This window comes from Hibiscus syriacus, unplaced genomic scaffold, assembly GCF_006381635.1.
Source record: "Hibiscus syriacus cultivar Baekdansim isolate YM2019G1 unplaced genomic scaffold, ASM638163v2 tig00112293_pilon, whole genome shotgun sequence".
NCBI lineage: Eukaryota > Viridiplantae > Streptophyta > Magnoliopsida > Malvales > Malvaceae > Hibiscus > Hibiscus syriacus.
The window spans coordinates 2,793,900-2,818,844 of NW_024063296.1; the positions used below are offsets into that span (position 1 = coordinate 2,793,900).

General features: G+C 34.6%; 1 long non-coding RNA gene across 1 annotated transcript; it reads right to left on the minus strand.

Annotated features, from left to right (window-relative positions):
- Nucleotides 1–8,673: 8,673 nt before the first annotated feature.
- On the minus strand, nucleotides 8,674–9,084 carry LOC120177637. Its single transcript, XR_005521444.1, has 3 exons — nucleotides 9,054–9,084; nucleotides 8,886–8,966; nucleotides 8,674–8,768 (listed from the first exon to the last, which is right to left on the minus strand). It is a non-coding gene; the product is annotated as an uncharacterized LOC120177637 (long non-coding RNA).
- Between the last annotated feature and the right edge of the window lie 15,861 nt (nucleotides 9,085–24,945).

Here is a 24,945-nt window from a genome sequence, read left to right on the forward strand (position 1 = left end):
TGCTCATAGTAGAAATAAGAAGACTCAATAGCATCTTATGGAAGTGTTCTTTGAGTTATCTGATTTGATTTGGTATGAACTCCAAAATCAATCATTGGATTTGAAAGATGAATAGGCTCAATAGCATCTTCTGGAAGTGTTCTTTGAGTTATCTGATCTGATTTGGTATGAACTCCAAAATCAATCATTGGATTTGAAAGATGAAATTTGCTCATAGTAGAAATAAGGAGGCTCAATAGAATCTTTTGGAAGTGTTCTTTGAGTTATCTGATCTGATTCGGTAGGAACCCCAGAACCGATCATTGGAATTAAAAGATGAACTGCATGATCATCTTCATTAAGAAGTTTCTTTTCAAGCTTCCTTTGCTTCTTCCTTTTCCACAAATCATAGCTCAAGTTTCGCCTTTGCTTGTAATTGGAATCATTGCATAATGGCTTCCTATTTTCTACCATAAGAAGTGCGTCAGTAACCTTAGCCATTTGATCAGCACATATAAAATCTGTCAATTCTGCAATTGATGAATCTGAACCACATATCTCCATGGTTATTGAAGCTTCAGCCTCTGAGAATCCCATTTTTGTCAAGTATAACAGTTTACTATATATGTGAAATCATCCTGAAAGATCGCTTCATAATCAGATGAGTTGTTATCAGAATCAACATGTTGCATGGGTGCGGATTTTGGATGAGCTTGTACCATTGTATATGTAGTCTTGCCATTGCATCAGATTATTGTTTGCATAAATTGGTTTCTCTCCCACAGAAAAGTATATTTCAGATATGGCCTTCACTGAAAGATGATAAGCCACTATGTCAGCCTGGAACGGATTACCAAGCTATTTTTACTTCAATGTCTGACTAAATCCCTCCAGATACAGAAAATGATCACCTCATTCAGAAGACACATATCACAGACGTTTCTGTTAGAATGATTGAATACTTCTTAAGTTTGTGATAACATGAAGAGAATTTGAGTTACTTAATAACACTACTGTTTAGTGACACCAGAATGAGAGTATTCAAGATAAATAGATTTGGAGCACGAATAAAGCTACAAGTCCCTACAACAATTCATTGTCAAAATTGGACCTCGTGAGGATCATGACATTCCATTCAAATAGAGAGTGAGAGTGAATCAGATAAATCTAGAGGGACATCTTGAGGGCCCATTTCAACCAGAAATAGAATATTGGGGCATTTTGAAGGCTCACAGCAATATGAATATTTGGGCATTCTTGGAGGCTCATCTCAACAAGAAGTAATGTTAAGCACACTTTTAACATCTGTATCAGCAAATATTGGGGCATTTTAAAGCTCACTTCAGACAGATCCATATGGGGTATTTTGAAGACTCAGATTAACAAGAAGCAAATATTGGGGCATGCTGAAAACCCATTTCAATCAGAATTAGAACTGTTGATGCATTTTGAACACTTGTATTAGCCAATGTTGGGGCATGCTGAAGGCCCACAATATCCTGTGTAAAGATCATTGACTTGAACAAATATTTCCAATGAGACAAAAAGATATGAAGAATGAAAATGGTGAAATAGTGACAGTCGAGCTGACTATACATAATTGCTTCGTTCATCAGTATGTTCTTTGATAAACTACATTACGGTTGCATGAATAAAGATGATCCCCAGGTAGACTACTTGATCCAGGGTTCAGTTCCTTAAGATCTCAGCATTGAATTTGGCCTTCTGTGTGTTGGCGATAATTGAAAATATTTCTTTGAAATTCCTAGCAAATAGTTTCAACCATACTATTGAGATTATGAAGCTGTTTTTCACATCAGTTCTTTCTTCCTTGATGACACTGAAAAGGGAGACTCGACTCTCACTTATATTACTGTTATTCCCGTTGTTATTTGGGATCATCATTGCTAGCCAAGATGAATTGAGTTTTCATCTATTTTGGTTTTATCATTTGTATTTCATCCCCAGCTGCAAAAATTCCACGGATATCTTTCTGTACATTGATCCTACAGTTGATGTGTTTCTACTTCCTACAAAGATCATTATAGAAGAAAATGTGATCAGTATCACATTTGTCTTTGCCCGAGATGATATCAAGATCAGTTAGTGTCTCCTATTCAATTCGACACCAGCATATCTTGTGAATTTGACCAACTTTTTGGTCATACCAACATTACACTTGAATCCCCACTGAGTTTTTTCTCTCAAGTGATCTTGTGACGTCATTCAAAAGCTTCGAACATTAGGCAAAGAGCTTCAATGATTGAGAAATCTTGGCAGAAGCCATAGGAAAGGATGAATGTGTTGTCAAATGTTTTACGAACATCTGAACAGAAGCCACAGGAAAGGATGAATGTGTTGTCAAATGCTTCATTGACCAATAATCCGAGCAGAAACCACAGGAAAAGATGAATGTATTGTCAAATGTTTTACGAACCAGTGATTATGGTCCTGAACCAATGTTGCAATCATATGGTTTCCATTTATTGATCCAAGATGAAGTTTGTTTTCTTCAACCCCAAGATTAGAAGTGAGATATAATGAAGTTTTCTTTCCAAGGAAAGTTGAAATTTTAAACAAGAAACTAATGGGGTCAACTAAGGTTGAACAATAGGTTGTTGTTAAACATCTTTACATGATATGGTTTGAATTGTTTTGTTCGAGATCCAATTAGATGTGGAGACATGAAAGGAATTGGAATAAATCCTCCTTGTGATATGTTTCAAGAGTCAAATCAGATCAGACTCTACTCTCCTAATTAATCCCTGCTGAGTCAGGCATATCTACATCTACACTCTTCAAAGATGATAGATTCTCTTTTTTAAAGATGATAGATTCTCTTTTCAAAGATGAAAACTCTATGGGATTTCTACACAAGTCCAAACAAATAAAGTTAGTTTTATCCAAGACAAAATGGGGCATCAAGGTCATAGTTTTGACTACGACAAGAGTTCCACAAGTGAAACATTTCTTCTAAGACTTTCATGAAGAAAAGAAGACAGCAAAGATATAAGTTGATCAGATGATTCTGCATGAATGCAAGCTTGATAGCATAAGTTGCGATACTGATATCCAGAGGTAACCCTGGCAATAAATGATGAACTGAAGGAAGATCGAGTTCACCACTTTGAAGACAAATGAAGATTGCATCAACATTCATGCATTCATAAGAACATCATTTGCACAATAGACAATGCATTACATTGATACATCTGAGTGCGTTCAAAAATGAAGTTTTACAGATCTTCGGAAGAACAAGAAGATTCATGGTAAGAAATACCTTACAAGAAGAAAGTATTCAAAACCATAAATACAGGAATCACGCGAACATCTGAAGAATAGATGGACGTAATCCACAAAAATGAGCATTATTTTGAGATTGAGGCATGTTACCCAATCAACATGTTATTTTGAAAAATAATGAGAAAACGATTTCCATAGTTTCTCATTCAAACCTTTCTAAAAATGAAATTGTTGAAAAGTAAGAAAACGATTTCCTTAGTTTTTTTACTTAGTAAACTATTTCCCTCATCTATAAGTCCTTCAGTGCATGATGTTTCCAAAAAGCCTTCGGGAGCTTTTTGATGTTTTCAAAGCCTTCGGGTCATCTGTAAGTCCTTCAGTGCATGATGTTTCCAAAAAGCCTTCGGGAGCTTTTTGATGTTTTCAAAGCCTTCGGGTCATCTATAAGTCCTTCAGTGCATGATGTTTCCAAAAAGCCTTCGGGAGCTTTTTGATGTTTTCAAAGCCTTCGGGTCATCTATAAGTCCTTCAGTGCATGATGTTTCCAAAAAACCTTCGGGAGATTTTTGATGTTTTCAAAGCCTTCGGGTCATCTATAAGTCCTTCAGTGCATGATGTTTCCAAAAAGCCTTCGGGAGCTTTTTGATGTTTTCAAAGCCTTCGGGTCATCTGTAAGTCCTTCAGTGCATGATGTTTCCAAAAAGCCTTCGGGAGCTTTTTGATGTTTTCAAAAACCTTCGGGTCATCTGTAAGTCCTGCAGTGCATGATGTTTCCAAAAAACCTTCGGGAGCTTTTTGATGTTTTTAAACCCTCGGGGTCATTCATAAGACCTCTGGGAAGAATGTTTTCAACATTTCCATATTACTTAAAATAAGCCGAATAAAAAATTATTGTCTTTTTCGTCTTTACTCTATTCTTGTTAATACAAGAATGAGCAAAGAGGGGCAGCTGTAGACATTAATTTTTCATAATAATAATTATAATTATTATTAATATAATATATTATTATTATTATTATTTATTATTAAATATATATATATATATATATTACAAATTACATCAGAAGCCCAAAAGACCCTCAGGCCCAATTTACAAACCCAAACAAAGAGGCCCGATCAGCCAACTGGCCCATCTAAACCCTAAACCCAATTTAGGGTTTGTATCATCTCTAGCCGCCTCATCATCACAGCATTTGGATCTGAGAGATCCAACGGTCCACAGGAGATCCAACACGATGCAGCTAGGGTTTCTAAACCCTAGTTTCTACGTGGCCACATCCCAGCCGTCGCTCCAAAGTTTCAGTGAGTTCCAGCCGCCTTGCCGATGCTTCAGTGCCACAATGACTCCAACAGAAGACTCCAGAAGCTCTGCTGTAACGACAACAGCCGCCCACGTCGAGCTCTATGGTGAGTCACCACCATAGCTATGGTGACTCACCAAACTCGACCCTCTATTGTCCGGTCCGACGAGAGCCTCGGTGGTGGCTATAAAAGCCACCACACCTGCAAGAAAGACAGAGACAGAGAGCAACGGAGAACAACAGAAAAACAGACGAAGAGAGAACAAAAAAGAGAGAGATACGAACAGCAACCAACAACCAGACCAAAACAGAAACGAAGAGAAGAAGAGGAACTTACCCTTGAAGCCTCGCTCATTGCCGGAAATCCCGAGCGTCACCGGAGTCTCATTTTTCGAAGGTAAAAAAATTAGATCTACAGGAATCTAAGGGTTTTTAGGGAAAATAAAGACCGGAATCGGTCTTAGAGCGTTTAGATCTATATTTTAGGTAAATTTGGGAATTTCCGGCCACCAGAGGCGGTGGCCGGCGGCGGAACTTGCGGCGGATCATGGTTGCCGGCCGGTGGTCAGCTCTCTCTCCGGGGAAGAGTTTAGAGAGAGCAGAGAGAGTTTTCTCTCTCACAGAAAGAAAAAAAAGAAAGAAATGAGGAAGATGGCACATAAGGGCCGGCCGATTGGGTATTTAAAGCCTTCCTCAAACGACGTCGTTTTGGGGAGGGTATTTCTGTAATTTCATAAAGGGTAAACCCCGTCCGCAGTGCTCCAAATTTGTATACCTTTCAATTTAGTCACTAAAAGCAATTTTTGATTCTTTTAATTATGTCATTCAATTTTATTTTATTACATTTTAGCCATTATCAGTTTATATATATATTTAGGGTAAATAACTGATTTAGTACCTTATAATTTTATTAACATTTATTTTAATCCGATTAATTAAATAAGGCTAAATTACATTTTTAGCACTTAGAATTTTTTATTTATTCGAGATAGAGCCTTTAAACTTTGATAAATTTTATTTTAATCACTGATTAATTAATTAAGGGTTAATTACACTATTAGTAATTTTATTTTATGATGATTCGAATTATGTTAATTAATTTAAATAATTTTACATTTATTATTATTTATTTTAGTCATTGTTTAATTATATTTTAACTTAATTTATTATTTTTTAATATATTTTAAATTATTACTTTAATTATTGTTTTACTATATTATAAATATATTTATTATTTATTATAATGTTTATTATTTCAATATCAAAGAAAAGGGCGTCTTAATACAACTGGATGTCCTATTCTGGTATTTTAAATAACTAAATTATAAAAATTATAATTTAGTTTTATTACATTTTAATATTTATTTTTATCAAAGAAAAGAGCTGTTTTAAAGTCACCTAGAAGCCATTTTCTGATATTTTTAAATAAATAAATATCTTATTTAAATTTTATTTTTTTTAAGGAAATATTTTTAGTTATTTATTTTAATTTTTAATATCAAAGAGAGCTGTCTTAAGGTACCTAGAAGCCCTTTTCTGATATTTCTAAATAAGTAAATATCTTATTTATGTATATTAATATATTTTTAAATTATTTGAAATAGTAGAATTAATTAAATATATCTTTGAATTTTTAAATTAATATAATAGAGACAATTTATAATTAAAGTACCAATTTTGGGCGTTGTAGGGGTGAGTCCTTCCCTAAACGTAACCGACCAATCCCTTTTATTATTAAAAAGAATGAATTTTTGGTTATAACGCAGATCAGTTCATTTTTTTAATGATGTTTTCTTAAAACTCTTTTAAAAAAATTTTTAGGTATTCGACCTACCTAACCCAAAAGGCCGATGGCGACTCCCAAATTATTTTCAAAACCATTTATTCACATCAATTTTCCCACCAATAAATATTCGTGCCCGGACGAAAATCGGTTACGACACCTTAATCATCCTTCTGTCTATATTTTACACGGCTATATCTATTATACATGTGTAACCATATGAAGTTACATAATTTCCCTCTCCCTCAAAACTCTCTTTTCTTTCCTGATTTGATTGTTTTTTCCCCTCCATGTTATAAACGCAGATCAGTTCATTTTTTTTAATTGATGTTTTCTTAAAACTCTTTTAAAAAATAATTTTTAGGTATTCGACCTACCTAACCCAAAAGGCCGATGGCGACTCCCAAATTATTTTCAAAACCATTTATTCACATCAATTTTCCCACCAAATAAATATTTCGTGCCCGGACGAAAATCGGTTACGACACCTTAATCATCCCTTCTGTCTATATTTTACACGGCTATATCTATTATACATGTGTAACCATATGAAGTTTACATAATTTCCCTCTCCCTCAAAACTCTCTTTTCTCTTTCCTGATTTTGATTGTTTTTCCCCTCCATTTCTATGTCAAATTTGATTAAAGCTTGTCTTTCTTTGAAATATTTGGTGTCTTTCTATTGATTGAGGCCGTTTTATGATACTACATCAAAACAAAGTTTTAGAGGCATTTTTTAGTCCTATAGCGGCGTTTTTAAGTACTGCTAAAAGCACTTACGACGATATGAAAAACGCCGCAAGAAGAGCCGGTCATACCAGCGCCGCTAAAGTTAGCGGTGTTTGAGAACAAAAAACGCCGCAATAGGTCAAGATCTATCATGTCGTTTTTGGAATAACCGCAAAAGGTCGATATCTATTGCGGTGTTTTTGGAACAAACGCCACAAAAGGTCGATATCTATAGCGACATTTTTGGAATAAATGTCGCAAAAAGTCAATATCTATAGCGGCGTTTTGGAACAAACGCCGCAAAAGGTCGATATCTATAGCGGCGTTTTTGGAACAAACGCCGCAAAATGTCGAGATATATAGCGGCATTTTTGGAAAAAATATCGCAAAATGTCAGATCTATAGCGGCTTTTTCAAAATAAACGCCGCAAAAGGTCAGATTTATAGTGGCGGTTTTTGATACAAACGCCGCAAAAGGGAAGATTTATACCGACGTTTTTTGATACAAACGCCGCAAAAGGGCTCATGATAGGAAAAAAAAGAACTATTAATATCGAAGACTAGATGACAAAACATTTCTGATTCTAACAAAGCATTCAAAATAAGTGTTCAAATCAGAAAATCAGAAATGATAAGTAATTCATGTCAAGCTTTTATAGGCTTTAATAATAAATTATAAGGAAAATTAGGAAATATTTACAGTGGAATATTCCATGGAAAATATTAGATTATCAATACAATAAGAATAAAAGAGAAAAGCAGAAACCATTCACCAATTTCTGCACTTCTGCTGCAGATGGGTATATTTGCAGAGGAATGCCAAGTCTTGTATTGTTGATAGTGCATTCTCTTCTTGCAATCTAAATGAATTAAAGCCAATATCATAGCACACAGGATATTAAATTCAACGTTTTGGACACCCTCTTGCTCCATATTCTCTTAACCTGCTGCAGCCACTTCATATAATGATAAATCTATTCATTAAACACCAAAAAGCCTTCCTGGAAAAGTATTGTCCGTCTCTCAATTGCTAAGAAACCCTACTCATACTCAACCACTGTACACACAGAACCAAGTTCTTATCGGAAACTCCTAGAGAAACTTAAATCGAGTTCTTAATGGTGCACACCATTACCATTGCTGTAAACACCATTTAATGATCCATTGGCAGACTTGAAACAGTTCCCGTTTTGCCAGACCTTTAGATTTGCTTTTCCGGTATTTACACCGTTTGCCACTCCGTTGCTTACATGATCAGACTTGTTTAAAAACAATTCCAATTGCTCACATGATGCCGCGATGAGTCCTGGACATTTACTAAAATACATATAGTGAGTTTGACAGGAAAAAGTTCAATGGATGATTTTTAGGTGTTACTTCATAAAATAAAAGAATAATCATAAGATATAAAACAAGCATAAGCATATTTCCAACATGCTAGAGAAGTGCCATTATCACAACCCAACAATTCTCTAACCCTGTTTTATGTACTTCAATACAGATAACGGACTTCAAAAGTCGATTACCTAACATATTATTCAGAATTAATCCAGGAAACCCTCCATGCTAATAGAAATAAAATAATTCAAATACTAAGCAATTATTCTACAACCAATATAACAGTCTGTATGGATAAGAACCTGAGAAAAGAGCATAAGGTTTTCCTGGTCTGGACTTGAATTTAGGATGGAACTGAACACCAATAAAATATGGATGGCTTGGTAGTTCTACAATCTGTATAGCCAACAGACAATGCCAATAACAGTCATGAACTAAATAGAGAAGTAATGATAAGTGAAACTGTTGAGTGGAGTCTGGTTTTTCATATAGAGATGCTACCTTGTAACTTACCTCCATCCTCCTACCAGTTTCATCCCTTCCAACAAACGAGAGACCAGCTGCTTCAAGTTTTGATATCATATCAGGATTGACCTACAAAGGACGAACGTCATTCTTAATAACTTGACATAAACTGTCACCAACAAATAGCATCTAATAATCCCATGCATAGTAGACTACCTCATATCTATGCCGATGCCGTTTGTCGTAACCGGTTTTCGTCCGGGCGCGAAATTTTTACTTGGCGGGAAAAGTGATGTGAATAAATTAATGATTTTGATTTTTTAAAAAAATATTTTGGGAGTCACCATCGGCCTTTTGGATCAGGTAGGTCTAATACCTAAAAATCATCTTTTAAAAGAGTTTTTAAGAAAACATCGATTAAAAGATAAACTGATATGCATTTTAACCAAAAATCCATTCTTTTTAATAATAAAAAGGGATTCGTGATCGGTTACGTTTAGGGAAGGATTAACACCCCTACAACGCCCAAAATTGGTACTTTTTAATTATAATTTGTCTCTAATAATAGAATTTAAGAATTCAAATATATTTAATTTATAATTCTGTTATTTCGAATTTATTGCTATAATTTTTAAGAAAATCTATTCAAATATAAATAAAATATTTATTTATTTAGAAATATCAGAAAATGACTTCTAGGTGCCTTAAGATAGCTTTATTCTTCGATATTAATAAATAAAAATAAATATTAAAAATGTAATAATTTAAATAAAACTAAACTATAATTTTTATAATGTTTAATTATTTAAAATAACAGAATAGGATATCCAGTTGTATTAAGACTGCCCTTTTCTTTGATATTGAAAATAAATAAACATTATTATTTAAAAGAATATAAGTATATATTTACATGACTAAGATAACAATAATAAAATAATTATGAAAATAATATTTTTAACATATAAAATTAAAATATAAATAAATAATGAGTAAAATAAATAAAATTAAAACTAAATATAAAAAAATAATAAAAACTTACAATTAAAATTAGTGACTAAATTATAACGTAATAAAATTAAATACCTAATTAATTATTAATTATTTAAAATTTGAGTGACTAAACATGCTATTCTCCTTATTTATTAATTTAGTGACTAAACTAAAATTATATAAAATTCATATATCAAATTAAATTAATTAAAAACATGCATTCGGGATTAAAAAATTAATTATTAAAATTAAAGGATTAAATCAATAATTTACCTAAAATATTTATAATTACGGTTAAGGACTAAAATACATATATATAAAATTCGAATACCGATTTAAAAAGATCTAAAATTTGCTTTAGTGACTAAAATGTAAGGATTACAAACTAGGATGGCTGCGGAAAGGGTTTGGCCATGAACGAAATTACAGATATACCCCTCCCAAAATGGCATCGTTTGGGAAGGGGTATTTATACCCGAAACAGCTGGCCCGAAGGGCCAGCTCTCTCATTTCTTCCTTTCTCTCTTCTCTCTTTAACTGAGAGAGCTTAGAAGCTCTCTCAACTCTCTTATTTTCCCTCATCGAAGGGAAATCAGAAGGCGGCCGGTCTATATCCGGCATCGACTACCGCCGCCGGCCACCGTTAATGGTGGTCGAAAAATTACATATCTACCTCAAATTGAAGCCCGAAATTCCCTAAAGCCAAATCCGAGGATATTTTAGCTTAGATCACTACCAAAACGTGTAGATCTAAGGTTCTTTACCTTCGACTTTTTCGGTTTCAAAGACGTAGGGAGGCTCCGATGATAGCAGTTTCTTGGTAAGCCTCCTTTCCTCTTCTCCTTCTTTATTTGGCTGTTGTTGGGTGTTGTTGTTGTTTTTTTTCTGTTGTGGTTGTTTTTTTTCGTTGCTCTCTCTCCGTTGCTCTGTTTTTTCTTTTTAGGTTCGGTGGTGGCTTTTATAGCCACCACAGTGTCTTCTTCGGACCGGATAATAGGGCAAAGTTTGGTGAGTCACCAAACTATAGTGGTGACTCAGTCTAGACTTCAACGTGTGCGGCTGCTCTAAGTCTTCTGGAGTCTTCATCGGAGGCGTGCCACTGGTGGAGCGTCGGCAGTGGCGTTGGCAGCAGAGGAGGCACCGCGTGGTAGTTGAAGAGGCTGCTGGAAACGTGGCCCTAGGGTGATGATACCCTAGGGTTTCATCTGGAACCTTTCTGTGGACCGTTGGATCAAAGTCAGATCCAACGGTCATGAGGAGCTGGCGGCTGCTGGTGATGATACAAACTCTAAATTGGGTTTAGGGTTTAGCTGGGCCAGTTGGCTTCTGTTTAGGTTGGGCTTCCAGATCTGGGCCTCCGGGATTTGTAATTGGGTCATGTAATCTGGGCCTGTTTTTAATAATAATAATATTAATAATAAAAATATATAATAAATAATATAATAATAATAATATAAATAAAACTGGGACAAAAATTTAGTGTCTACAGCTGCCCCTCTTTGCTCATTCTTGTGTTAACAAGAATAGAGCAAAGACGAAAAGACAATAAATTTTTGTTCAATTGACTTCTCCTGATTAAGATGGAAATGTTAAACAAGTTCTCCTCTGGGATTAGTTCTTCTTATTATGAACTTTCCCACTGGGGATGACAATTCATCTCATTTTGAGATGTAGTGTAGCAAAAGGTTGAATAAATTATTCTCCTTCTTCAGATGAGTTCTTCTCATTATGAACACTTCTGGAAATGTTGATGCTGATCTATCTCCTTCCGTGATAGAGTCATGCAAAAGGCTGAACAAATTCTTCTCATTATGAACTTCTTCTCCTCTTCATATGAGTTCTTCTTATGAACTCTTTCTAGCAATACTGATCCATCGAATGATGAAATCGAGCAAAAAAGTTGAACAAATTCTTCTCATTATGAATTCCTTCTTTCTTCTTCAGATGAGTTCTTCTCATTATGAACTCTTTTTTCTTCTTCAGATGAGTTCTTCTCATTATGAACTTTCTCTGGAAAAGCTGATCCATCAAGTGATGGATTTGAGCAAAAGGTTGATCAAATTCTTCTCATTATGAATTTCTTCTTCCTTCTTCAGATGAGTTCTTCTCATTATGAACTTTCTCTGGAAATGCTGATCCATCAAGTGATGGATTTGAGCAAAAGGTTGAACAAGCTCTTCTTATTATGAACTTCTTCCTCCTTCTTCAGATGAGTTCTTCTCATTATGAACTCTACCTGGTAATGCTGATGACCCGAAGGTTTTGAAAACATCAAAAAGCTCCCGAAGGCTTTTTGGAAATATCATGCACTGTAAAGGTTTTGAAAACATCAAAAAGCTCCCGAAGGCTTTTTGGAAATATCATGCACTGTAGGACTTACAGATGACCCTAAGGCTTTGAAAACATCAAAAAGCTTCCGAAGGATTTTTGGAAACATCATGCACTGTAGGAATTACAGATGACCCTAAGGCTTTGAAAACATCAAAAAGCTCCCAAAGGCTTTTTGGAAACATCATGCACTGCAAGACTTACAGATGACCCTAAGGCTTTGAAAACATCAAAAAGCTCCCGAAGGCTTTTTGGAAACATCATGCACTGCAGGACTTACAGATGTGGGAAATAGTTTACTAAGTAAGAAACTATGGAAATCGTTTCCTTACTATTCAACAATTTCATTTTCAGAAAAGATTGAATGAGAAACTATGGAGAATCGTTTTCTCATTCTTTTTCAAAATAACATGTTGATTGGGTAACATGCCCCAATCTCAAGATAATGCTCACTCTTGCGGATTACGTTCATCTATTCTTCAGATGTTTACGTGATTCCTGTATTTGCGGTTTTGAATACCTTCTTCTTGTAAGGTATTTTTTTACCCTGAATCTTCTTGTTCTTCCTAAGATCTGTAAAACTTCATGTTTGAATGCACTCATATGTATAAATGTAATGCATTGTCTATTGTGTAAATGATATTCTTATGAATGCATGAATGTTGATGCAATATTCATTTGACTTCAAAGTGGTGAACTAGGTCTTCCTTCACTTCATCATTTACTTCCAGAGTCACCTCTAGATATCAGTGTAGCAACTTATGCTATCAAGATTGCGTTGCTGCAGAATCATCTGATCAACTTGTATCTTTGCGTCTTCTTTGCTTCATGAAAGTCTCAGAGGAAATGTTTCATTTATGGAACTCTTGCCGTAGTCAGAACTATGACTTTGATGCCCTGTTTTGTCTTTGATAAAACCAACCTTCTTTGCTTGGACTTGTATAGAAATCCAATAAAGCTTTTATCTTTGAAAAGAGAATCTATCATCTTTAAAAAGAGAATCTATCATCTTTGAAGAGTGTAGATGTAGAGATGTCCGATTCAGCAGGGATTAATTAAGAGAGTATAGTATGTTCCAATTTTAACTCTTGAAACACATCACAAGGAAGATTTATTCCAATTCCTTTCATGTCTTCACATCTAATCAGATCTCGAATAAGGCAACTTGGACCATATCATGTCGAGATGCTTAACAACAACCTGTCGTTCAACCTTAGTTGGCTCCACTAGTTTCTTGTTGTTAAAATTTCAGCTCTCCTTCTGTGAAAAGAAATCTTCATTGTATCTCACTTTTAATCTTGGGGTTGAAGAAGACAAAATTTATCTTGGATCAATAAAGGAAAACCATATGATAACAACATTGGTTTAGAATTGGAATAACTGGTTAGTAAAACATTTGACAACACATTCATCATTTCCTGTGGTTTCTACTCAGATGTAAAACATTTGACAACACATTCATCCTTTCTTGTGGTTTCTGCCAAGATTTCTCAATCATTGAAACTCTTTGCATATTTGTTCAAAGCTTTTGTATGATGTCACAAGATCACTTGAGAACAAAACTCAGTGGGGATTCAAGTGTGATGTTAGTATGACCAAAAAGTTGGTCAAATTCACAAAATGTGCTATTGTCGATTTGAATAGGAGATACCAACTGATCACGTTTTCATATCGGGCAAAGGAAAATGTAGTACTGATCACGTTTTCTTCTGTAATGAGCATTATAGAAAGTAGAAACACTTCAGCTATAGGATCCATGTACAGAAAGATATCCGTAGAATTCTTGCTTTTAGGATGAAACATACATGATAAAACCAAAATAGATGGAAACTCAATTCATCTTGGCTAGCAATGATGATCCCAATAACAACGGGAATAACAGTAATATAAGTGTGAGAGTCGAGTCTCCCTTTTCAATGTCATCAAGTAAACAAACACTGATGTGAAAAATAGCTTCGTAACCTCAACAGTATGGTTAAAACTAACTGGTAGGAATCTCAAAGAAATATTTTCAATTATCACCGACACACAAAAGGCCAAATTCAGAGTTCGAGGTCTCGAGGAACTGATCCTTGGATCGAATGGTCTACAAAGGGGACCATCTTTATTCATGCAACCGTGATGTAGCTTAACAAAGAGCACACTATCATATGAAACACGGTTAAGAAGATTGGGTATTTGAAAACCATACTTGCTGAGTAGATATTTGTTCAACAACAAGATTCTAATGCAACTGCCTGATGAACGAAGCAGTTATGTATAGTCAGCTCGACTGTCACTGTTTTATCATTTTTATTCTTCATATCTTTCTATCTCATTGGAAATATTTGTTCAAGTCAATGATCTTGACACATGATGATGTGGGCCTTCAGCATGCCCCAACAATTGCTGATACGAACGTTCAAAAATGCATCAACAGTCTTAATTCTGATTGAAATGGGCTTTCAGCATGCCCTGATATTTGCCTTTTGTTAATCTGAGCATTCGAAATGCCCCGCATGGATATGTCTGAAGGAACCTTTAAAATGCCCCAATATTTGCTGATACAAATGTTAAAAGTGTGCTCAACATTATTTCTTGTTGATATAAGCCTCCAAGAATGCCCAAATATTCATATTGTTGTGAGCCTTCAAAATGCCCCAATATTCTATTTCTGGTTGAAATGGACCCTCAAGATGTCCCTCTAGATCTGTCTGATTCACTCATAATGTCTGTTTGACTGAAATGTCATGATCCTCACGAGGTCCAATTTTGACAATGAACTGTTGTAGGTACTTGTAGCTTTATTCGTGCCCCAAATCTGTTTATCTTGAATGCTCTCATTATGGTGTCACTAAACAGCAGTGTTGTCAAGAAACTGGAGAAATTCTCTTCATGTTGTCACAAACTTAAGAAGTATTCAATCATTCTGACAAAATCGTTTGAGATATCTGTCTTATGAATGAGGTGACCATTTTCTGTATCTGGAGGGATTTAGTCAGATAGAGCAGTGAAAATAGCTTGGTAATCCGTTCCAGGCTGACACGGTGGCTTATCATCTTTCAGTGAAAGCCATCTCTAAAATACTTTTCTGTGGGAGAGAAACCAATTTATGCAAATAGTAATATGATGCAATAGCAAGATTACATATACAGTGGTACAGGCTTATCAAAAATCCACACCCATGCAACATGTTGATTCTGATAGTTCTTTCTGATACCGAGGAAATCCTGATTTCTTATTCTGATGAGGAGAATAAACCGTTATACTTGACAAAAACAGGATATTCATAGGTTGAGGCTTCAATAGCCATGGAGAGATGTGGTCCGGATTCATCAATTATAGAGTTGACAGATTTTATATGTGCTGCTGAAATGGATAAGGCTGCTGACACACTTCTTTCAGGAGAAGATAAGAAGTCATTATGCAATGACTCCAATTACAAGAAAAGGCAAAACCCATGCTATGATTTTTGGAAAAGGAAGAAGCAGATGAAGCTTGAAAAGAAGCTTATTAATGAAGACGATTATGCAGTTCATCTTTCAAATCCAATGATTGGTTTTGGGGTTTCTACCGAACCAGACCAGGTAACTCAAAGAACATTTCCAGAAGATGCTATTGGGTCTCCTTATTTCTACTATGAGCAAATTCATCTTTCAAATCCAATGATTAGTTTTGGGGTTCATACCAAATCAGATCAGATAACTCAAAGAACACTTCTAGAAGTTGCTATTGGGTCTCCTTATTTCTGCTATGAGCAAATTCATCTTTCAAATCCAATGATTGGTTTTGGGGTTCATACCAAATCAGATCAAATAACTCAAAGAACACTTCCAGAAGATGCTATTGGGTCTCCTTATTTCTGCTAAAAGAACGTGACACTTGCTCCAGTTAATGTTTGGACTAGAATATCACAGTACTTATTCGATGTAAAGCCAGAATTTGTAGATTCGAAGCATTTTCATGCTGCTATACTGAAAAGGGATATATTCATAATCTGCCAATTGAGAATAGATTTCCTCTTATTTTGGTTTCTCCACGCACTATACATGATATTTTTCCATTGACAAAGAAATGATGGCCTTCCTGGGATACAAAGTTGAACTATTTACAAACATGTACAGGAAGTGCCAAATTGACAGAAAGGAACTGTAAGGCTCTTGAAGCTTATGACGATGGGCCACTTTCGAGTGTCCAAAAGTATGTTCTTGATGAGTGCTGTAAATGGAATCTGGTATGGGTTGGAAGGAATAAAATTGTTCCACTTGAACCTGATGAGGTGGAAATGCTTCTAGGTTTCCCTAAAAACCATATACGATGAGCTGCTAGAGACATGTTCTCTAGTGATATCAATGTCCTATCTCTTTTCTCTGGGATCAGTGATGCAGAGGTTGCCTTCTATTGTCTTAGCATATCTTTGAGATGTGCAAGAATTGAATGGTAATCGGTTGGAGCAATTGATGAGTAGATTTGGCGGATTCGACCTTGTTGTCGGTAGCATCCCGTGTAACAACCTTAATGGAAGCACTAAACATCATCAAGATGGACTCGAGGATTTTTGTTGGTGCATTTTCTTGCAATGACTGCTACGACAGCTGTCTCTTCTGCTGCTCCAATATATCCCACTCTTTTCGAATCATGGAACAGTTTAGTTGACAATAAAACTGGTCATCTTCAACTTTTGGAATCCTGTAACCAATGTTACCTATATAAAAGGCCTATAAGGGTAGATTAGTTCCAATGTTTATTCTGTGCCATAAGTCCTCAAATTCAAATTCAGAAATCTTCTAAAGGACATAATGGATATCATCTTGACAAAGAAAATGATCGGCAAGAAGAAGTATGTATCAAGACTTGAGCCAGCATCACGGTATAACCAGAGTGCAGGTAGTGACTTGTTTATGGCTCTATGATGTAATCTTCTAGAGAACATGAATTGATGGTTGGGGAAAATAATCTTTCTGGTGATGCTTATCACCCTCAGCATGAGATAAACGACAATCTTTCTTGATGAGCTACTAATAATGTCATAGGTTCTTGGACCATTGCCTTCAAAAATGTGAAGTGCTTCATTATTCTGGCCACGTTCATTCTTTTTCTACAACAGAGGTAGAATAAGCAACAATTGCTTCAAGGACCTTCCTCATTTGAGACTGTCCTGTTTGAAAATGTTTTTTCTCATTTCTTTAATGAAGAATGAAAGAATTTTGCAAAGTATTACCTCTTCCAGGTTCACAATATAATCAAACCATAAACAATAAGTTTAATGAATATCCAATAAATCAACTACACTTTTAAATCATTTAAAAATCATAGTCCTATGGCAAGTGTCAAAATTATTGACTGATTTGAGGTGTAGGTTGATTTTGGTAAAGTAGGTTCTTTCAAGTTAGTTCAGTATGTCACTTCGGCTTCCACTAACTTGAAGAAAAGGTTGTTATGCTCATCTTGTAAAGATGTTTATCGTTTCCAAAATCTCAGGAACGTCTTTGGGATGTGCGGTGCTTCTTTTAAGAGCTTAAAATCGTCTCTTATGTCGTTGTTGCACCATTCAATATTCGAGCCGCCTTTTCATGTTTTCAACTCGAATCCTCCTTTGGTTCTAAGATGTTATTTAAAAATTTACATCTTGAATCCCCCTTTTATCATTTTTCATATCATGCACTAAAGATTTTAAAAACCAATTTTTGCAAATAAAAATCAATCTTGAGAGGCGGAATGAATTCTAAAGATATTCTCTTTTACTTAGAAATCCATGTATGATTAAAATGGACTTTTTAGGTACGTAACATAGGTCATGGCTTATGGTTACGAAAGAAAGGGATAAAAAGGCCCAAATAAGTGTTTAAGGGTAATCAAACCAAGGATCAATTCATTCTGATGCCATCAATCTTGCCTTGCTTAACTTGGATCTGCTTTGTTGGGGGATTTTCCATCATCTGGATCCCTCTAAACTGCCAAATTTTGGATTCATTTCCATTTTCTCATATCTTCAGCATTTCTTGCTCTTCTTGTTCGTACTTGATCAACTTTGTAACTTGAGGCTCAATAAGTCACCCATCTTGATTCAATTTTCATTTTTCTTCTTTTTTTTTTTTTTTTTTTGCTTTCCATTTTTCTTTTTTCCTTCTTCTTTCTTTGCTGGATGAGTATAATACTTCAATTGCTTTTAGCACCTCCTTTTCCTTTTGCATTTTGGATGTTTTCCATTATTCTTGATTGGATTGATCTTCAAGCACTCTGTATTTGACATACCTTGTAGTTCAAAACTTTCATGACTTCATGGAAACTTGTCTTCGTAATAAAAATGTATTGACAATCTTTATTCTTGTGAGCAAATATCCTTCACCTTGCCCCCTAATGTGGAGGGTGATCCTTGGTTAGGGTTGAATCAGAAGAAAAATCATTCAGGCTCAAGTGGGGACAACAAAGGATATATATATATATATATTAAAGGATAAATGAAAGAATGTTGTTCGTCATCTCATACACAGAAACCTTTGTAAAAAAAGGTATCTCCAGGGGGATGAATATTCAAGATTAATTTTACTTACATGAAAAATGTAATTAATGCATGATATATTTATTTCAATCAATCACTTTCCCTTGTTCTTTGAGTATGCCTAATCACTCTAAATTATCATCAATGAGTTGGTCCATGATGCCTCATCTCGTCTCTTCTTGCAGTAAAATTCATGGATAATTGAAAGTTTGGTTCTTTTGAGGTATTTTGGTTTATGATGGTTTTGTGTTTGGAATGATAAATGTGTGACTCTTAAAGTCATGTATATGGTGGAAGGTAATATCATCAATCAACTCTATCCGATAAGGTAAACATCTAGAGTTTGTGTCTCAAAAATAGGTAGAGACATTTCTTCAGAGTCTCAGATAAATGTAGCGTCAAGATTTGGTTTTGGTAAGGGTCGAGTAATTGGCATTGGATGGGATATTGAAGATATAATTTTAACCACTTGCCAATAGATCTATAACTCTTGAAAAATTAAAAGAATATTTAATCTACTTGATACTCAATAATCTCAAGATAAAATTTGACTCCTTGCTCATAACCATAAAGAAACATATTTATTTATTGCACAAAAGGCGGAGAAAGAAACAAAAAACATATTCAAACAAGATGCTGAAAATAGAAAGTACTACAGTGATAGATAACACTTCTACTTGTTTATGCATTATTACTCCTCTATTGTTGGGTGTGTACTTGGCCCAGGATTTTTATCCTTATTTGCCCCCCATTTCTTGATCATTTCTTGTGTCAAGACTCCCTTGTCGACGAGCATCTCTATTTCCTTTAAACAGTGACCAACAATTCCCTGTTGAATGCCAGATACTCCCAAGTGAAAATTACAGAAGCTATTTTGATCATAGCAATGGGCATAAGGCTTTGGTGACACCTTCACCAATCTTGGTGTAATGTATTGACCTTTAACCAAATGAGGGTACAGGTCTGAGATAGATTCTTGAAACACCTTCAGAGTTTTTCTCGCTCACGAGGCTATCACTTTCTTTGATCGTTATGAACGAATGAATGCTCTCATGTTATCGAAGGGGTTCTAAATGCTCATTTCGGCTATAACTGGGGTAATATTAACCAGATTTCTTAAGTTGTCCTTTGCCTTACTAGTTTTTGAAAAATCTGATACATGTATCTGAGGTGTCTTCTGGGTTATATCTACCTCATTCTTTCTTAGACCTATAGACCAATCTCGAATTACATCCATGGGAGCCTTTTGATTTCTTTCCCATTTTCTTGTGCCCGATATTCTTTAGGATTTGGTTACATTAGTTCTGTTGCAACAACGGTTTCTGAACATTGAACCTTAACCCCTTCTTTTATCTTGCATTTTTGAATTACTTGCTCTAAAGGGTCTTGGAAATTTCCCTTAAGGTTACCAGGAACCTTAGCTAAACAATTTGGAATTCCAGTCTGATTTATCCAAGGAACTTCCTTATAGGTCCAATTCTCATTTGGAGGCCATTGTGATGATCAAGTTGTGGAGTAATTGATCTGGCTGAGAGCATTTTTGGATGCAATTTTTCACTCGAACAGTGGAAGAGAGGAAATTGAAATCCCTGCACATTCTTTTTCTTCTTGATCACTCTATAAGGTTTGGTACCATGTTTAACTGAATAAGACCTCACTGTATTAATCCCAGCTTCTTTCTTGACTTTATTATTGTCAGAGCCTCTTATCTTGCCATTCTTGATAGTCATTTCGATGATTTCTCCACTTATGATGATGTCAGAGAAATTAAGGAAATTTTAATGTGCTGATGAACAAAGTAGTGAACTCTTTTTCAGTCAATGGTGGATGTACTTGAGAAGCAACGTCTTTTCATCGTTGTGAATATTATCGAAAGCTTTCATTGCACTTCATATTCATGCTTTGCAACATTGTTCGATCAGGGGCCATATCAGTCATGTGCTTGTATTGACCCAAAAAAGCTTGAGCTAAATCCCTCCAAGAATGTATTTGAGTACATTTTAGCTGATTATACCATCTGGATGCAGACCCAGATAAACTGTCTTGGAAACAGTGGATCAACAACTTTTCATTCTCTACATAGCCAGTCATACAACATCAATACATAGTGATATGATATGAAGGGCATGTGGTCCCATTATACTTCTCAAAATCTGGAACCTTGAACTTTGGTGGAATAACCAGGCCATGGACCAAACTCAGTTCTTTGGCATCAAACCCATAAAATGACTCAACTGTCTCTATAGATTTTATCACCTCTTCTATATTTTCCAGTCGTTGAGTGAATTTTTCCTTCTCAACTGATTTTTTTAGGTCAAGGACCTCATTACTAATACAAAATTCATCAGGCTTCAACTCAGAAGTAGTAGGACAATCAGTGGGGAACGATGCTCCAGCTTGATATGGTGAGTTCTTAACAGCGAAGTAAATCGGTGATTAAATTTCCTGGGGTACAGAGGTGAACTCAGGAATATGAACAGGTGTAACATCCAAAGAATTTATGGGGTTTTCAACAAGACTCTTTCCAGCGGTCTGGTGCTTCTCAATCATTTCTTTCATATTGTTCAGTAGATCGATATGAGAATTTGTGATATTAGCTTCAATTTGTGTCAACTTGCTCCTCATTCCTCTTGTATTCTTTCTGCTCTATCTCAAATTGGCTAGCCCTATCCCTCAGTTCATTAGACATTTTTCTTGTGTTGTGCTAAGCGTTCTTCTACAAGGGAGAACTAAGATCACTTCGGTTGAAATCCTTATTTTAATGAATGAATGTTTTAACGTATGATATTAGTTTGAAAATATAAATGTAACTATACAAATATGAAAATGTAAAGATGTAAATGTAAAAATAAAATAATACAAAAGCAAACAACAAATGCAAAATGAAAATACAAAATGCAAATGCATGTATGAAAAGGTGTTACTCAAGTGATCATCTTAGAACAGATTTCATTGAACACAAAGTTTCGGTACATCAAACAAAACTTTACATATAGGGTATATTCATCCTAACTTCTCCAAAGCCAAATTAGTCTATCAGCTTAAGGGACATATTGCTTGTCTGGACTGCAACTTCTTCCATGAAATTCTCTTTCATCTTCTGTGTCACTTCTCGGAGTTGCTCATTTTCCTTTGTAAGAGAACCTTTCTGTCCAAGAAGTTCTTGAACAAGATCTTCATATATGTTGCAATTCTTTTTCAGCTTGGTGACCCCTGTGATCCACTCTTTGGGGGGTTTCCTATGCAGCAGTTCGAAAGGCTTGACTGATCTTCTGAAAATCTTCATGCATGGTTTTCATTTCTGTGCTCAATTTCTTGTTTTGGTCGTTCAAGTCCTTCAAATAACATGCTTGAGCTTCATAAAAACCTCCTCTACTCTGAATGCCCTGACTGATACTCTTACCATAGACTGCTTTTGGTATCAATCTGGCAGGATCTTTGTGGAGTACTTTTGGTATTAATATAACAGGATCTCTGTGTGCTTTGCTTACTTCTATCCTCGGAGTTTCCTCAGGATGTCTTTTTTTGGCCGCATCATATTTTGTTTGATCATAAAACTTTTTGTCCATTTACGATTTCTTTCCAATTTGATGAACAGTCTTTCCAGTAAACACCTTTTGGTTATGCAATGATCATGCAATGCAAACAAAAGAAATCAATATGAACAGATTAGAGCAATGTAACATGCATGAAAAAATAAGAAAAAATAGAATAATTAGTACCAACTAAATGAAAAAAATCTATTTATCAAGGTATAAATCTTAACCTCATGCTTTCTAGTTCCATGCTTTGTTTGGAAAATTTAACCTAACCGCATGATTTCTAGTTTGCATGCATTTATTCAGGAAAAAGAAAAGGAAATAAAATAAATTAAAAGCTAGAGCTTATTTCTCCTTTGTGTATACCTACTGATAAAATTTTGGCATGGTTTCAGATCGGGAGAGTTTCTAGGGTTTATTATATGTAGGTTTTCAGTTCTAGGAGTAAAGTTACTCGAACTGTCCTTGTTGATGCCCCCTTGGGCTATCAAACCCTCAATCCTAGTCCATTACAGACTTAAGCGGATCGAGTTCAATTCGAGGGGATACATTTCTCTATGACTGACACGGAGAATAAATTATCACGAAGACATAGAGCATATGAACCCCGAAAGTTACTTGCTAGGTCTAACACGGAGAATAAATTCTCACGAAGACGTCGCTCACGAAGACGTCGCTTTCACTCCCACTTAAAAGGGAGAAACTCAATTATAGAGCTTTATGTTATGCAATGCAAGTGTTGTGTGTGAGGAGAAATGTTCAAACCTCTAACAGACAAATAAAATAATTAATACCTGAATAAAATAAAATAAATATTAATAAAATAATATAAAAATAATAAGTAATAAAAAATTTTAAAGAAAAGAATTAAAAATTAAATAAATGAATTTTTAATTTCTAATTAATAGATACAATTTATAATTAATTTTAAAGTTTGACCATCCCCAGCGGAGTCGCCAAGCTGTCGTAACCGATTTTCGTCCGGGCACGAAATTTTTACTTGGCGGGAAAAGTGGTGTGAATAAATTAATGATTTTGATTTTTAAAAAAAAAAATATTTTGGGAGTCGCCATCGGCCTTTTGGATCAGGTAGGTCGAATACCTAAAAATCATCTTTTAAAAGAGTTTTTAAGAAAACATAGATTAAAAGATAAAATGATATGCGTTTTAACCAAAAATTCATTCTTTTTAATAATAAAAAGGGATTTGTGATCGGTTACGTTTAGGGAAGGATTAACACCCTTACAACGCCCAAAATTGGTACTTTTTAATTATAAATTGTCTCTAATAATATAATTTAAGAATTCAAATATATTTAATTTATAATTCTGTTATTTCGAATTTATTGCTATAATTTTTAAGAAAATCTATTCAAATATAAATAATATATTTATTTATTTAGAAATATCATAAAAGGACTTCTAGGTGCCTTAAGACAGCTCTTTTCTTCGATATTAATAAATAAAAATAAATATTAAAAATGTAATAATTTAAATAAAACTAAATTATAATTTTTATAATGTTTATTTTAAAATAACAGAATAGGACATCCTGTTGTATTAAGACTGACCTTTTCTTTGATATTGAAAATAAATAAACATTATTATTTAAAAAAATATAAGTATATATTTACATGACTAAGATAACAATAATAAAATAATTATGAAAATAATATTTTAAATATATAAAATTAAAATATAAAAAAATAATGAGTAAAATAAATAAAATTAAAACTAAATATAAAAAAATAATAAAAATTTACAATTAAAATTAGTGACTAAATTATAACGTAATAAAATTAAATTCCTAATTAATTATTAATTATTAATTATTTAAAATTTGAGTGACTAAATGCTATCCTTATTTATTAATTTAGTGACTAAACTAAAATTAGAAAATTCATATATCAAATTAAAATAAATTAAAAAACATGCATTCGGGATTAAAAAATTAATTATTAAAATTAAAGGATTAAATCAGTAATTTACCTAAAATATTTATAATTACGGTTAAGGACTAAAATACATATATATAAAATTCGAATACCGATTTAAAAAGATCTAAAATTTGCTTTAGTGACTAAAATGTAAGGATTACAAACTAGGATGGCTGCGGAAAGGGTTTGGCCATGAACAAAATTACAGATATACCCCTCCCAAAACGACGTCGTTTGGGAAGGGGTATTTATACCCGAAACGGCTGGCCGAAGTAACTGAGAGAGCTTAGAAGCTCTCTCAACTCTCTCTTATTTTCCCTCATTGGAGGGAAATCAGAAGGCGACCGGTCTGTATCCGACATCGACTACCGCCGCCGGCCACCGTTAATGGTGGCCAGAAAATTACATATCTACCTCAAATTGAAGCCCGAAATTCCCTAAAGCCAAATCCGAGGATATTTTATCTTAGATCACTACCGAAACGTGTAGATCTAAGGTTCTTTACCTTCGACTTTTTGCTTTCAAAGACGTAGGGAGGCTCCGATGATAGCAGTTTCTTGGTAAGCCTCCTTTCCTCTTCTCCTTCTTTATTTGGTTGCTGTTGGGTGTTGTTGTTGTTTGTTTTCTGTTGTGGTTGTTTTTTTTCGTTTTTTTTTCGTTGCTCTCTCTCCGTTGCTCTGTTTTTTCTTTGCAAGTTCGGTGGTGGCTTTTATAGCCACCACATTGTCTTCTTCGGACCGGATAATAGGGCAAAGTTTGGTGAGTCACCAAACTATAGTGGTGACTCACTCTAGACTTCAACGTGTGCGGCTTCTCTGAGTCTTCTGGAGTCTT